This window comes from Ursus arctos, unplaced genomic scaffold (genome assembly GCF_023065955.2).
Source record: "Ursus arctos isolate Adak ecotype North America unplaced genomic scaffold, UrsArc2.0 scaffold_10, whole genome shotgun sequence".
Classification (NCBI taxonomy): Eukaryota; Metazoa; Chordata; class Mammalia; order Carnivora; family Ursidae; genus Ursus; species Ursus arctos.
Genome location: NW_026622764.1, coordinates 8,330,766 through 8,348,048, shown reverse-complemented (window position 1 = coordinate 8,348,048; position 17,283 = coordinate 8,330,766).

The window sequence follows — 17,283 nt, the reverse complement described above, 5'->3', positions numbered from 1 at the left end:
TGCTCTGAAGGCAGATGCTTAACTGACTGAGCCACCCAGGAGCCCCCATTTTTATCATTCTAAAGTGAATACGAATATCATTGTAAGAATTAATTAGCTTTGGCATATCCTTTCTAGAGCCAAAACAGAAGAAGAAATCAAGGGAAGAAGTTCTTTGGTGCAACATTCAGAGTAGGAAAAAAGGGAAAATCCAGAGTAAATGTTGACTGAACATCCAAGTATAAAACAATTATCAATAGTTACTGTGCAGATGTCATAATTTTATTTATGAATATTTCTCAAGCATCATGTAAATGAGTAAGCATTAGACTGAATCATGGAATCCCAGTGATAATCACTAAATTCTCAATCCCCATTTCTCTCTGGGAAATACATTTTACTTCCTCTATAATGAGCGACTTTGGGTACACCCATGGTGGTGGTGAAGCATTAGTACCTGATACCAATTTTTCCTTGTCTTGTGCTGGATCATCACTGCCTGTAATGACTTTGGTATGCATTTCAAAACGTGTAGAATCAGTATATGTTTCAGGTTGACATGCACATCAAACATTCATATCTCTAACCTATTTTAATATCTCTTCAATTAAATGGATGAATAAACCTTGTCTTGGTAAAGCTCAATGTGTTGAAAAAATAAAGTTACTGCTTAGCCTCATATCAATATCACTTATTAAGAACTGCTTAAAAATACTTTTATCTTTATAATTTACATATCAAAAGCACACAACACATAATTATAAGGCTCTATAAATGTTTGCAAAGCAGACCCACTACCTAAATGGGAAAATAGCAACCCTCATGAGAATACATAGAGGTGGCAATGCCTTAACTATGACTTTACACCAAGGGTAGTACCGATTTTTTTCTCCATTCACTGTGATTCCTTTTTAGATCAAAGGATAAATCAGATTTCCTGAAAAAGCTGATCCAGAAAAGTCATTGCTGAAGAAATGCAAGAGTTAACAGTGAAACTCTTCCAGTCAATGACTTTTATAGCTGATAATGTTTTCTGTACGTCTCCTTGGTCATTTGCACTGTCTTTAATGGTTCTGAGAATTTGGCATTTTGCCTTCAAAATGTTACGGAAATCATATCCAGATTTCTGAAAGCAAATCTGTTAAGATCAGCATTTTTCTGAAAAAGTCTTGAAGAAATGATTCAGTCACAATTTTAAAAGTTAATGTGTTTTTTTGGGGGATGGGGTGGGGACTTTTACAAACATTAATTTGTAGACCAGGTGCAGTGGGATATCTTGTGCTAAGAAAGAGGCGTAGGTCAGAATTTCAACCTCTATGACTTGGGGGTTTTCCCATGCGTACAAAATTGTATGGTTCAAGCTGTTAAGAGCATTTATAAAGCGATAGGGCTAACCTAAAAATCTCAGCTTTTCCAGAAATTTTTGGTTTCCTGCTGAACTCAGTAAAATGAGAAAATCATGACATTCATGGAGGATGAGTGGCACAGAGAGAACTAGTGAAAACCATGATATCCTTTTCTTAATTCTTTGCAGTGATTTCTCCCTATACCATAGCAATTCTCTTGTAAGATCCTATTTAATTTAATGAATGAAAATATTTGCTTTTAAACCACTGCCAGAACCACAGGTTTTCTATTTAATGACACAACAATCAACTGAAAAGTGGAAAACTTGACTGTTTTGCTTTTAACTTTTTTCTCTCGCTTATTGACTTAAAGAACGATAACTGAACTAGGTAATCCTTTAGGAAATCCATCAACATCCAACATTTAGCTGATTTACCTTGTTCATATACTTAGGAAATTTCTATAAATTTTACAGCTGCATAAACACATACAATATAATAAAAGAAAACACAAATAGGAACATACTGAGTAAAACAGAAATAGACAAGTCAGATGAGTTTAGAAGGAAAGTTAGTTCAATAAAGTGCATGTAGCAGATCTTGTTTACTGATAAAGTTGGACTAAAAGCTCTGCATTTCCTTAAAAATAAAAATTAAACGAGAAAATATTTTCTGTTTACAAGATTTTTTTTCCTGTCTCTAAGACCATCTGGCTAATGACAGGCGTTACCTGCTAGTGTCCAGTGAGGGCTCTAATATCTGTGGACAGCTTTTTGAGCCTCTGTCTTATCCAGGTGTTTTAAATGTATTCCTTCCATATTCAAAATAATTTTCCAGAGGAGATATTATCATTTCCTTTATGTAGATGAGGAAATGGAGCCTTAGAGAACTTTTGTAACTTACACAATGTCATAGAAGCAAAAGCTGAGGGCCCCAGAATTGAACCCAAGTTTCTCTGAGGTCAAAGTACATGTTTTGCTCTCTACAGAATTCTGCTTTACAATCCACAGCATTTTTTAAAAACATTTTAACCATTTTAAACTGAACGATAGTACAGTTCAGCGGTATTAAATGCATTTATAATATTGTGCCGTCATCGTCACCATCCGTCTTCATATGTCTTTTCATCTCGTAAAACTGAAACTCTGTAGCTATTAACAATAACCTCCCCCTGCAAGCTCCCACCCCAGCCCCTGGCAACCACCATTCTTCTTTCTGTGTCTATGCTTCTGACTTCTCTAAGTAGCTCCTGTAAGTGTTTCATTCTTGCTGTTTTTAAGGTTTTTTTTTTTTTATCTTTGGCTTTTGAAAGTTCTATTATAATGTGTGTTAGTGTGGATCTCTCTGAGTTCACCTTACTTGGAATTTGTTGAACTTTTTGTATGTAAGTATTTATGTTTTTCATCACATTTGATAAGTTTTCAGGAATTACTTCTTCAAATATTTTCTAATATTTTAGAAATAATTCCCTCTCTTCTCTGACCGGGACTCCCAAAATGTGTATGTAGACCTGTCCCACAGGTCCCTTAGGTTCTGTTTACCTTTCTCCAACCTTGTTTCTGTTCCTCAGGCTTGACAGTTTCCCTTTTCTTACCTTCAGGTATACTGATTCTTTTTCTATTGTGCAAATCTGCCTTTGAATCCCACTAGTGAATTTTTCATTTTGGTTATTGGACTTTTTAGGTCTAGAATGTCTTCTTGGTTTCCCTTTAGGTTTTCTGTCTCTTTACTGATATCTCCGTTTTGTTCATGTATTATTTTCTGTACATCTTCCTTTATTAGCTCTTTGAGCGTTTCTAAGACAGTTCTAAAAATCTTTGTCTAGTAGATCTGCTATCAGGTCTTTTTCAAGGACAGCTTCTGTTGATTAATTTATTCATTTTCCTTTGAATGGCACATATTTGAATCCAATATAATGGTAACTCTGGGAATCAGATTCTCTCTCTCCCCCAGGGTTTGCTGGGTTTTGTAATTTATTTGTTTGTTTGCTTGTTTATTGTTATTTTGATTGTTGTAGGCTGTCTTTGTGGCAAGGATCAGCCTGAGGTGTAAAGTTAAGGTAATCTCCGTTCTTTTCTGAGCCTGTGCCTTTCTCTGGGCTTGTGCACTTTTTAATTTTCCCCATTATGCAGTTGTTTTTGCATGCCCTAGTTTTAGTGTCTGGTTCCCAAAGAGGAAGAAGAGAAAAATAAAGGGAAGTGAAACAAAGGGCACTGACCCTTTAAATTCTCTGGCAGTCACTTCAACTGGAGGAGGAGGGTCTTGGAACGGTGGAGGGAGGTGCAACAACAGTAGCTGTCCTCCTCTTTGGCTGTCCCTCTATGATTAGAAGCAGCGTTAGCAATCACAGCACAGATTTCTGATATTTGGATATTTATCCCTTGATAAATGATAAGAGTCCCTTTTGCTCCCCACCTGGCCCCCACAAGCTGTATCCCAGCTGCTCCAGGAAGATAGCTGCCTGCCATAGGACTAGGGTCAGGGAATAGGTAGCTAGTACAGTGCTAAGAGCTGGAATTGACCTGGAATTAACTACGAGTTACCACCCAAGTCTTTTTCTGGAATTTGCAAGCCTTCAATAGACTCTAGAGTTCCAACATAGTTACAGTACACAGATGCTGTAAATGTAATTGTTGTCTAGGTGGGGAGACAGATCCCTGGTACTTCTTATTCTGCCATCTTCAGAATCTTCCCAGAATGTCCCTCGATGCACAGCTTTCATATCTTCATTTGTGTGAAGATTGTGATTATTTTTGTAAGTTGACTTATTCAGGCCTGACTGAATATTTTCTGGAAGACTTAGTTGCTTTGATGTCACTATCTATGCTTAATACAAGGCAGCTATAGACTTTTCTCCAACAATTTATTTACGGTCAAAAATCTTATCAGTGTATTGTCAGGAGGGACTGCAATATTCCAAATATTGCCCTGACTACCTAGCTGTGAAGGAGGGGTGATATAGGTATTTAATTTTTAGTCTTTAATCTTATAAGGTTTAAAAATCTGGTTAAATAAGTCCGAAGTATGGTGAAATGTAACAATGAAATATTAAAATACCATTTAAATGCAAAAAAAAATAGAAGTGCTATCAAAAGCAGTATAAAATAAACGGACAAATGAGTAATGCAGGCCATAATTGCTACAGGATTTCAGAGGACGGAGACATCACTTTTATGTAGCTGATTGGGAAAGTCTTTAAGAAGGTAGCACAATTTTAAAACTCTCATCTCCAATTAAATGCTCTGATTTTTTTTTCTTTTTTTCATTTATATAAGTTCAACGGAAAACTCCATGATGAATCTCAGACCCAAGGAACTGGTGTTCAGGATATTAGGCTATGCACTCCAATGACCTTTTAGATTTCCAATAAATGAAACTAGGATGCATTGATTTTTGTGTGTGTGTATACCTTGAAAATTGCAAATAATTGTTTTGGGGTTTATAGACACACAGTAGAGAAAACCATTATATTTAGAAGTTGGCAGACATGAACAACTCCAAAAGATACCCCTTGGGAAGTAGAGAAATAGTATTTTCCTCATTGAATAGCTAAGGAAATTGAAACACAGAAACAGCCGCCAGTTGCCTGTGTATGCCTATTCAGGCTAAAGAAGCGTGTTTGAAAATTTAGCTCCTGATTTAGTATCTTGAAATTGAGAGGGGTGGGACCCCTTAGTAGGCATGTTGCTCTTGTAAAACCCACTTCAGTCATTATTTAGTTGTCTTTTGGTATGATGTATTTCATATTTCTGTTATAATGAGAGTAGCACATTTTGATCCTTTTTGCTTAATAAAATGAGCAGTTATTTCATAGGTTAATTCCCATGCTGTTAACACCTCATAAATTAATGTATATTTAGGATGAGATCATCTTGCATGATTAGTTCTCGCCTTTTTTTTCCAAACCATGCTTGAACACCTTTATCAGACAGCAGTCTGAAAATTCACCTTTTTTACATTCTTAAGGTTTTTGCTACTCTAAGCTGGTAGCAACCGAGGCCACCACAGATTTTTAAAAAATGTTAATCAGACACTTAAATGGTTTCTCAGAAGTTTTCCTTTCACATGGAGCCATATGTGAGTAGTTTGGTTATACTTTCTTATTTTCTTGAGAGAGTTCCTGAACAAAGTGTAGAAAGTTAGAAAGCCATGAACTGGCCAGATGAATTCAGTGGGCTCCAAGAAGATGCTCTGGTGGGAGAAAATGGCCAGGAATGGAAGATTCATCTTGAATAGAAATCTGAGGAGACACTTTGGTCTTCCTTTTAGTGTTCTCAAAAGTATCAGAAATATTTAAAAATCAGGCAGTGAATAGATCTAAGTATAAATCAAATTTACTTCCTTATCTTTAGGTTAGACAAGTCTCATTTATCTTTCAAGGTCTGTGCAAAGGTGTCCTATGTTATGACACTTTCTAATACGACTCCACATCATGTTTGCTTTGGGCCAGCACTGTTGGCTCTTGCTGCCCATGTCCTATACACACATCTCTCTTTAACATCATTTCCACCTGTCTCCTTCACACTTCACTCCTGCCACACTGACCTTCTCAGTGTTACTCAAATTTGTTAACATCCCTGCTACCTCAGGGCCTTTGCACATGCTTTTCTCTTTACTGGGCATTTTCTCTTTGACATTTTTAGTTCTCTACATAAATATCAAAGTATCAGAGAAATATTTCCTGATCATTCTATATAACTAGTAACCAATCCCTGTTTCCAGCATTGCCTATGTCTCTTGCACTCATCGCATAAGCTGATAAACTAAATTTTTATCAATTTACTTTCTGTCTTCTTCCAGTAGAAGGGTTAGTTTATAAGAGAATAGTTTTGGTATTTATTGACTAATATGTATTACTAATATTTTATTACAAGTATATTTCTTGACTACCATATTTGCAATACTCACAACAGTTCCCAGGTACATAGTGGCTGTGTAATAATGTTTGTTGTGATGACATGATTGTATATGTCCTTCCTTTTTGAATTAGCATTACTGTCCGTATCACACAATTTTACAATCGTTCTTGAGTAGACTTGGGAATCTATGAAAGTTCTCTTAGTCGTTTCTTCTCTTCTTGCTTCACTTCTGAAAGTCACTTAGCTAATGTGTTACCCATCTCAGTAACCCAGGAGGGCTGTAGGGAGAGCCTAATGTTTTGGGACCCATGAAGCTCTCTGGATGCCTCTCTCAAGAATATCAAGGATCTATACCGTATGTAGTGAGGTGTTTGGCCATTATTATTATTGTTACTTAATTCATAATTGAATTCTTAGTTCTGTGAGGGCAGGGACCATGTTATATAAACTTTTTGTGTGGCTGTGCTCCTACAGTGCCTTTAGCACAGATTGGGCCCAAAATTGATGTTTAAAGAATTATCTATAGATACAGGCATTAGACTATATGAATTATTTTACAGCAATGGTGTGTTTTTAATTTTGCAAAATAAGTAAATATTTGGAGAATCCCTGCAGTTTCTAAAACTTTGATTTGAATTTTTCAGAGTACATTTTACCACAGTATTTCACACAGAATACTGCAGAGAAAAACACCCTACAAATAAAAGAATCTGTAAAATATTAGAACTGAAATTCTGTAATATATTCTTGCTTATTCTGCTGACCTTTTTGTGAAAACGCAGTAACAGGAAAATTTTAAAAAGAAGATTATCTCAATTTAAATTGTCTTTGGCTTCCTGATATTCACTTTGAGAAATGAAAATCATGCATTTATTTCACATTTAAATATGGTAATTATGGTAACAGTGTCATTCTTTAGCAAACTCATAGTCAAAAGCATTTTTAGTTTCTTCCTGGTTTACTAAAAAGTCATTTTCATATGAGGTGTTTTGGATTTACTGAGTTGTACATTTCACTGTTCATGCTACTTTTTTTTTTTTTTTTAATGGAAACCTATACTTTAGTTCAATCGATGACTTTACCAGATAGGAGTGTTTTACATTTGTAGGCCTCCTCCTCTTCTACACCTTGTGTATGGGCAGCTCAAATTTGAGCTTTGTAAGTATTTGCTAAGTATTTCTGTACATCTGTGCAAAGTGACATCTTGTTACTCACATTTCCTTGAGGGAACTAAGATGCAGTTGAGTCAAGTGAGGGCCTGTGCCAAGATATGCCAAGCAAGTCATCTTGAGCGTGTTGACATGAGGTGCTCAGCAGAGCTTAGCTACTTCAGTGAAATGCTTAATACTTCAGATCTTACCTTTGTGTTAAAGGAGAGAATTCTCACCATTCCCTTCTTTTAATGTGCAACTATTTCTAGGGAGAGTAACCAATTACGTCACAATAATTTATTGTGAATTGTTCGGGGCAAGTAGAGATTCTTACAATACAGACACACCTTGTTTTATTGTACTTTGCTTTATTGTGCTTCTGATATTGCATTGTTTTTTCTTTTTCTTTCTTTTTTTTTTTTACAATCGAATGTTTGTGGCAACCTGCATCAAGCAAATCTGTTGGCACCATTTTTCCACAGCATTTGCTCACTCTGTGTCTCTTGACACGGTTTGGTAATTTTCACAATATTCCAAACTTTTCATTATTATTATATTTGTTATGGTGACCTGTGATCAGTGATTACAATGTGTTGAAAGCTCAGATGATGATTAGTATTTTTCAGCAATCAAGTATTTTTTTTTTAAATTAAGGTATATACATTTTTATTATTTATTTAAAAGATTTTATTTATTTATTTGACAGAGAGAGACAGCCAGCGAGAGAGGGAACACAAGCAGGGGGAGTGGGAGAGGAAGAAGCAGGCTCCCAGCAGAGGAACCTGATGTGGGGCTCGATCCCAGAACGCCGGGATCACGCTCTGAGCCGAAGGCAGACGCTTAACGACTGCGCCACCGAGGCGCCCCAAGGTACATACATTTTTAAAGATATAATGCTATTGCACACTTAGTAGACTACAGTAGAGTATAAAACATAACTTTTATACGCACTAGAACACAAAAAGTTCATTTGATTCACTTCGTTGTGATGTTTGCTTTATTGCAGTGGTCTGGAACCAAACCTGCAATATCTTTGAGGTATGTCTGTATTAAAGATCCAAGAGGCGAAAAGTAACATTGTACCTAGATCAACATTCCTTCCTATGAACTTGTTTTGAGTGTCCTTGACAAGTTATATAATTTGCATTTTCCAGTAATATGTTCAGTTTACCCACACTAAAAGGACTGGTGTATCACCATGTTCCCTCAGCAGCCATTGGTAGGAAAATGAAAGTGTTCTGCAGTCAAATTAATTTGAGAAATGATGACGTAAATAAAATCAAATAGTGTTGTTTCCTATAGGTCTTTGTGGAAAATTCTGGGATAGTTAAAAAAGTATGACACTGGGGAAAACCTAGTTGTATTTTTGTAAGTTCAGGTGTCGGAAATTGGGTATGTTAAGGTAATGCACTTAGACTCTTATGTGCAAGACACTATCCCATAAGGTTACTCCTGCAATGGAATGAGGTCATCGATACAAAGCACCAAGCAGGTGTCTGGAACATGGTGGGTGCTGCCAGAATATTGGTTTACTCCCTCCTTTACTTTTTCTCTGTCTGCTATTTGGAAAATCAAGAGCTTAAGACCAGTACTAAATGGAAAGTAATATTTTGTAATTTTGACTTATATCCATTGGCCTACAGATCTCTCTAAAGAATTTTTGTTAGCATTATTTAAGTAGCAGATATTTTAATCTCTTCCTGTTGCACACTTGACTAGTATCATGCTTCTGTACTTTTTCTGTAAGGTACTTTTATATGAACTTATTTGTGTGAAGATTCATATTTAAGTGATATGGTAAAAGTTCCATATAGGGGCGCCTGGGTGGCTCAGCTGATTAAGCATTGACTTCAGCTCAGGTCATGATCTCAGGGTCCTGGAATTGAGCCCTGCTCAGCAGGGGGTCTGCCTCTACCTCTCTCTCTGCCCCTCCCCCTGTTTGTGTTCTTTCTCTCAAATAAATAAAGTCTAAAAAAAATGTCCATGGAAAAGTGCACAGTAGACTCGAAGGGTTTTTAAGATGACTATTACTTGTCTTAGTGTCAGTTACTTGGATGTATGCAAATATAGGAACAGAATATTGAAGAAGTGATACTCAAATTCATTTAACACAGGCTGCAGGTTGTCCTAAGTTGTATATAATTTTCCTCTTGCCTAAAACCAAACTTTTTAAGATTGCAGCAAGCTTTAAAATTTTCATAGGCTTCTTTCAGTCATCTGAAGTGAAGACTTGTTCCCAAGACATGCTTATGTGTGTTTCTTAGAACTTATTTTTAAAAGAAAATTGAGGTCAATGATTATAAGAAGTGACATTCATGAACATTTGATGAAGACTAAGGAATTCTCCAAAGCAAGTTACAATTTTACAGTTATTGAAAAAGACTCTCTGACAAAAAGAAAAATTATATGTGTAAACTTTTTTGAAGCAGCCATTTTTTAATTTTAGTGTAGTTTTTTAGGGTATCTTTGGGTCGATAAGACATTTTCTGGTGGTTCACTCTAGGAGAAGCAGGTGAACAGGTTTTGAAAGATGATGGTACTCTGCATGTGCTGTGGCCTAATTAAGTCCCCCCCTTTCATTTTTAATTCACTTACTGAGGTGTCATTTCCAACCGTATTCTTTTAATCGTTCCAGCCATGGTAATGGAACAAAAGGCCTTTTAAATGCTCTTAAAGACAGCATTGCAAGATTGGCACAGATTCAGAATAACTAGATGTGTATGTTCTTTTGATAAAGAGACCAGCTTTCAGAAACATTTCTCAGCTCGTTGTGCAAAATTGTTGACATTTTGCCATTGTAATCCTTTTAATGTTGTAGACCTTTGAAATTTGTGTAAAGGTTTTTGCTTCACATCAAAGTAGATGAGAATATAAGGAGCAACCAAAAATAAAACCTCTGAAAGCGGGCCTGCTATTGTAGGGATTTATGATGGTATCACAACATCTGTGGATCAGTGAGCAAAAATTTGTTAAAAAAAAAATCATAGTTACTCAGAGAGACTGCTTAAGCATGATAAAACAAAATCCTCTAGGGGGACACACTAGATTTGGGCTGAGTACCACGATCTGTGGGATTTATTAAATTTGCTGTTGGTCTTCGCCCCATGAGGACATGTCAGCACGAGGCAGAATGAAACCCAGCCCTGGGAATGACTTTGGTCTGATGTGGTCAGTTGTCCTGCTCATAATTGTTAGGGTTTGGTTGAGCTTTCTGTCCCAGGATCTCGGAGCTATGGCGGAGGGCCCAACATGCCATATTTAAATCAAGGATCTTGGAAGAAGCTCTTGATAAGATATTCATGGGCTACTGATGCCTTAGCTTCTAGTTCTGTATTCAGGACAATCAGTATATTCAGACAAGTCCTACTTTTTCAGAAACTTCCCCCTTCCAGCCTCCTTCTGTGGCAGAAGCTGCTTCTCCGACCATGCAGACCGGTTTAGTTTAAGACCCTATAAACCCACAATCTAAGGATTGCGTACCTTGTCCCTGACTGGGAGGGACTGTGAGCCTTCCATCTCTTCAGCCAGCCATCGACTCGGGTGCCTTTCCATCCCACTAGTCTCTCTCTTCTCCTTGTAGCCCACCTCACGTGACTTACGCAGGGGTCAGGCCATCCCCCTCACTCTGCACTGTTTGCACGTCTTACTTCATAAGGAACCTCAGACATCCAGTGCAATCTTGTCCAACTATTATGCATTGAGTAAAGGATCTAGTATGACTTCTTATTCGTCCTTTTCCAATGCCTTTGTCTCTTCGCTCAGAACACAACTGCCACCCTAACATCCACATGCTACGCTATTGATTTGGTTTGCCATTTCTCCGTCATCCCCCCAAATTTAATACTGATTCTTCTGCCACACGCCAAATCCTTTTCACTCTTCAGCATTTTTTTTTTTTTTTTAATTTCTTGGTCGGCACCATGGTTTCTTGATCTCAGCCTTTGTGACATTTAGGGCTGGATAAATCTTCCTTGTGGGGGGGGGACTGTGTGAGTAGTGTCCCTGGCCGGCACTTACCAAATGTCAGTGGCACCCTCCCCCAGTGTGACAAAAGTGTCTCCAGATATTGCCAAATGTTCCTTGGGGGATAAAATCACCACCGCTGAGAACCGCTGGTCTACACATACCCCCTAGAATGGTGCAGACTTATCTGCTTATGGGAGTTTGGAGCTGTTCCTTTGCCCTCCGCACCCCTCTTACTGGTCATACTTGCGTTCTGGGAATGCCCCTCACCTGCGTCAGGAAAACGTTCAAAGCACCAGCTGTGAGGTCACCTTTTGCCCCTACTTAACCATAGAACCTGTGGGAAGTTTTCACCGCCTGGGACCTGCTGCCTCTAACTTGTAGCATCCCTGGAGCCTTGTAGGTGGTATGTAGAGCAATTATCACACTTCAAGTTCTTACTTGTATGGGCTTCTCTGAGCACAGGGGCGATCAAATATAACACTGGACAGAACATGGGGGGGCAGTAATGGAGGGAATCGTGATTGAATTTAATTTCTCGAGTAAAGAATGAATTTTATACATCTATTCATGTTACATCTTCTTAAGCCTGCTGTTCTGCATGTGTAACTTTGATTCCAATTGGAATTTAATAGGAACAGTAGGATGAGGGTCAAAATCTGTGACATATTTTCTCCCTGTCCTTGTACTTCATTCATTATGCACCCTGGGTGCATGTTCCCTCCATGCCTTCTCTGTTAGTTGGCAGTTATTTCTTATTGCCCTTCTAGTTATATTCCGAAGTCTTTTACCTTTTCTTATTTGTCTTGTTTTCTAGGCTGGTTACAGCTGAGAATGTATTTTCCACCTGTATTTTACTGTGTTTGCTTTTGCCACTTAATAATTGTTGTACCCTGATTATTTTTCAAGATCCACCCCCACCCCTTCCTGTAGTCTGCTGTGCTTTGATGACCGTACTTTTAACTCTTTGGCTATTTCTTTTGTCTCTTTGACAAATTTAGAGCAGCAGTTTGTGTCTCTCTTTCTGAAGTTAAGAAGGAAATGTCTCCGTGAACCTCCCTTCTAAGGTTCACGGTGTATCAGCGTTTTCTAAACAGACTCTCTCCTGGGTAGAGGCAGCCGTGGGTGGAGCCCCACTTTCTCTGAGATAAAAATATGTTTGAAAGGCCTCTTAACTCTGCTCATTTCCCCCTGATACCATTTCTTCAGTGGGCTGGAGAGATTTTAGCACCATTCTTTACACACACACACACACACACACACACACACACACACATAGTAGGACATAGGGATGGTATGCCTCCAAATGCACAAACAGGTGGCCTCATTTGATTGGTTCTCCCAGCTGGCACCTGTAAACAGGGCCCCTGTCTCCCCACCTCCACGGGAGGGTAGGAGCCTAACTTCTACAAGTGCCAGTTAGCAAATCTGGACGGTCTCCTAGGGACCAACACCTCCCCACTGCTTTTTGTAATTTTTCATTTCCTGACTCTTCTGGAGCCCCTGCCGTCCCCCTTACATCTTCCTCCTCCCTTTAGACCACTCAGTCACCTCTGTACAAGTTGAGGTTGAGTTCACACTGGATTCTTTCCCCTATTGCAATAGTATGTCACTGATTCAAATCTGTCCTTACCACTTCAACAAGTGCCTGGCTATCGTATCTTTGACAATGGTTGTGTAGAACCCATATTCTGTGTCCCTCGGAGGACTCTGTTCTTGTGACATGATGAGCAATGAAAACAAAAGGAAACAGACCTTCTGAAAACAGCATATCCCGCTACCACAGTTAGATAGGACCCAAGGTAGAGAGGCTGGGGAGTAATCCTGCAGTTACCAGCTCCCCAGTTCTATGCTGACCGGCTCTCGGAGACTTTAAACCTAATGCCACCACTCAACGCCCACTCCACCAGCCAACCCAAACCTTCTTCAGGAGTTTAATTTTTCAGCAAGCAATAGAGCTCTGCTTCTACTTCCAAATTACGTTCTATGCTGGTGACCTAAAAATGATGGAAATGTCCAGAGCACCTGGGTGGCTCAGTTGGTTAAGCGTCCCACTCTTGTCAGCTCAGGTCATGATCTCAGGGTCTTGAGATCAAGCCCCACCTCGGGCTCTGCACTGGGCATGAAGCCTGCTTAAGATTCTCTCTCTCTCCCTCCTTCTGGCACCCCCACCCCGCCACCACCACTCTCTCTCTCTCTTAAAAAAAAAATGATGGAAACGTCCTCATGATATGTTTTGTAAAATCTAGTTGAAGAGAATATTCTAACTCTGGACATAGTGATCCCCATGAGTTGCAACTTTTGGCTGACAGAATCCTATTATTTTTTCCCCCCAGCTCTACTGAGGTATGATTGACAAATAAAAATTGTACATAGTTCAGGTATGCAAGGTGATGTTTTGATATATATATTCGTTAGGACACAATTACTGTCATCAAGCTAATTAACATATCTACCACCTCACATGGTTATCATCATCTTGTGTGTGTGGTGAGAACACTTGGGATCCACTCTTAGTAAACTCCCAGTATACAATGCAGCATGGTTAACTACAGTCACCATGCAGGACATTAGATCAGCAGAACTTAAAACTGAATGTTTGTACCCTTTTGACCAACATCTCATATCCCCCACCCCCCAGGCCCTGGTAACGACCATTCCACTCTCTGTTACTGCGAGTATGACTTTTCTAAAAATGATGTATTCCGTATATACGTGAGATCATGCAGTATTTCTCTTTCTGCATCTGGTTTATTTTACTTAGCATAATGTCCTCCAGGTTCATCCTTATTGTCACAAATGGCAGGATTTCCTTCTTTTTTTAAGGCTGAAAGAGCTCTGTTATCTTTCAAGTTTGAGTGTCCTAAGAGATCAAGAGCTACACTTCTGAAAGCCTTAGCTCCTCAAATTTTAGTCTGTTGGTTAATTAAACAAAACAAATCAAAACAAAACAAAAGACCAGCTGTTAATTGATTTGGTGGTATCTTCAAAATTCACCATACTTTTCACTTCTCTGTGCCATCAATTCTCAAAACCTGTGTGTGCTTCAGAATCACCCTGGAGAGGCTGTTGCAACACAGGCTCCTGGGACCCACCCTCAGAGCACCTGATTCATAGGTCTGGGGTGGGCCAGGAATATGCATTTCTAACGAGGTCCCAGGTGATCTCGATGCTGCTGGATTGGGACGCCATGATAATCACTGTGCTACACAGCTCTTAATAGTAAGAAGGCTGTGTTTTAAAGGTTATATATTTTGAGAAAGAAGCAACAGAGATATGAACATGTGGAGCAAGGGAGGTAGCTGAGAAAGTTGGATGTCAAGGTAAGAAGCTTTAAGACTTGAGCCTGTTGTTATGGAAGGTCTGGGGATCTGAGATACCAGCCAAAGCTTGAACACTCTGGCCCTATAGAAGTGAAGTCATGGCTGGGGGTATTGGTGTGGCGGGCTCTTTCCCAAACTGCTTTCAGCTATGGGCATAAATTTTGGGCCCCATGAGTTTCAGACATCAAACCTGCCTATTTAGAAGGGCTAGGCCAGTGTTCACAATCCTAATTGGACTTTAGAATTATCTGGAGAACTTTAAAAACTACCTGTGTCCAGGCCACCCCAGAGCAACCAAATCACTTTTGGAGGCTGCAGTGTGGCCACTGGAAGTTTTCAAAAGCAAATCACTCTGAGGATGACCAGACTTTACCTTCAAGATTCTGGTTTAATTGGTCTGGGGAGTATTTTGAAAAATATTCGCTGTCTGTGGTTTTTGAAATTGATGAAGGTGATTTTAATGCCACATAGGTGTGGGGGTGAACTCTGTGAGGCTAAGGGTTTCAGTCACTGCTGTATATATTCTTAGTGTGTGGCACTGTGCCTGGCTTACAGCAGTCCTCCAAGAAACATGGGTTGAATATGTTAATTAATGATTGCTTTGTGTAGTATTTGGCTCTTGTGAGGCTGGATGCCAGCAAAACAATGTAAGACCTGACTCTCTTTCTTTTGTTGTCAACATGGGTCCTGGGATATTTCCCCCCCCCCCCATGACTGTGTCATATTTTGATGTGAGGCAAGAAAATGAGATGCACTGGGAATATGTGGAATTCGCAATTGCTTTTTCATTTAGACCGAGAGTGGGTAATCCACAACTCGCAGGCCAAATCTGGCCCATTGCCTGTTTTTGTATACTTATAAGCTACGAACGGATATTACATATTTAAATTATTGGAAAGACTCAAAAGAAAAATAACATTGCATATGAAGGTCAAATTTCAGTGTGTATAAATTTTTTATCGGGACACAGGCAACCCGCTTCATTGTCACGTTGTCTCTGGCTACTTTTGGCAACCACAGAGTTGAGTAGTGGTGACAGAGACCATGGAGCCTGCAAAACCAAAAAATGTTTACTCTCTGGCCCTTTTCAGTAAAAATTTGCTAACCCTTCATTGAGAGCATGGGCCTCGCTAGAAATACACTGGTTATGATGTAACCTTGCCCAGCTTGGTATCTCTAGATTTTCTAAGATGCATAGTAGTTGAGTTCTTTCCAAGCAGAAAAGGACAAGATGATTGTTATATTCAATGAGATCCCGGTGGAACTCTTAGAGAGGCTCATTGCATCATTTATTTATTTTTTTTTAATTTAGGGACATTAAAATCTGTGGACTGAAGACAACATGTATTTCACAAACCCATGGTCCCTGGGGGGTCTTGAGTTTATTAAGAGCTGCTGAAGATATCTTTGAGTGAGTGCTGCCTTTCAGTTTGGAAAAATAACCACTCAATTGTTGTTCAGCTACAGACCTCCATCTTTCCTTTCCTTTTTCCACCCATTCTTTCTGTTTCTTGTTCTGTAGAGGGCAAAAGTGATAATGGTTTACAAACTATCAATGGACACTCAGCCTGACTGAATTTTAGGCAGGTTTCTTCCTGATTACAGGCCCCTGACCTACTTTTTCTTAGAGAATTTACTTTAGAAACTTGCAACTGTAAATTCTTTCCCTGTCCTTTGAGATGTAGATCTATAGCCCAAGGATGTCTTTCTCAAGGACCTGGGAGACATCCCTTTGAAATGACATCATCAAGAAAGATAGTGCCCCATCTCCCAGTCTCTGTGGGATGGTAGGAGCTTACTTCCATAAGCACCAGTCAGCAAACACATGTGGCCTCATCACAGTGACCAACCTACCTGATGTCTTTTGGTATTTTCCAACAGCTCACCCCACCACTCACCCCACACCTCCCACCTTTTGTTTCAGTGGAGTCCAGTTTAATCTCTTTCTTCTATTATGATAGCCTTGACCTCTATTGTGATAATGTGAATAAAGTCTTCCTTACCTGTTTAACTTGTCTGGTACTATTTTTCTTTGACACCCATTACCATGGTATTGTCGATTGAATATGTATGGTACCTATGAATGTGAACTTACTTGGAAAGAGGGTCTTTGTAGATGTCATTAAGACATAATTAAGATGAGGTCATACTGTAGTAGGGTAGACTCTTAATCCAATATGAGTGGTCTCCTTGTAAGAAGAAAAAACAGAGACAAACACAGGAGGGGAGAAGGCTGTGTGGAGAAAGAGGCAAAGATAGGAGTGATGTAGCTACAAACCAAGGAACTCCAAGGACTGTTGGAAAACATCAGAAGATAGGAGATACCATGGAACAGTTTTTCCCCCAGAGCCTCCACCTTGATTTTAGACTTTCGGCGTCCAGAACTGAGACGGCATCAGTGTCGTTTTGCCAACTGGGTTTGGGGTCATCATGGCAGTCCTAGGAAGGTAATGCACTTGGGACATGGACTTTCACCCGCCAGCCCAGTCTCCTGTAGCAATGTCATCTTCCAGCGCTTTTTGTCACCCCCTAGTGCTCATATCTGAATTGTCACACTGTACATTTGTTCATTTCCAGGCTCCTTCCCACACAGATCTGTCTGCCTCGACTGCTTCAATCTCACCTGCACACAGCCTTAACGGGCCCTCGGCAGAGCCCTTCC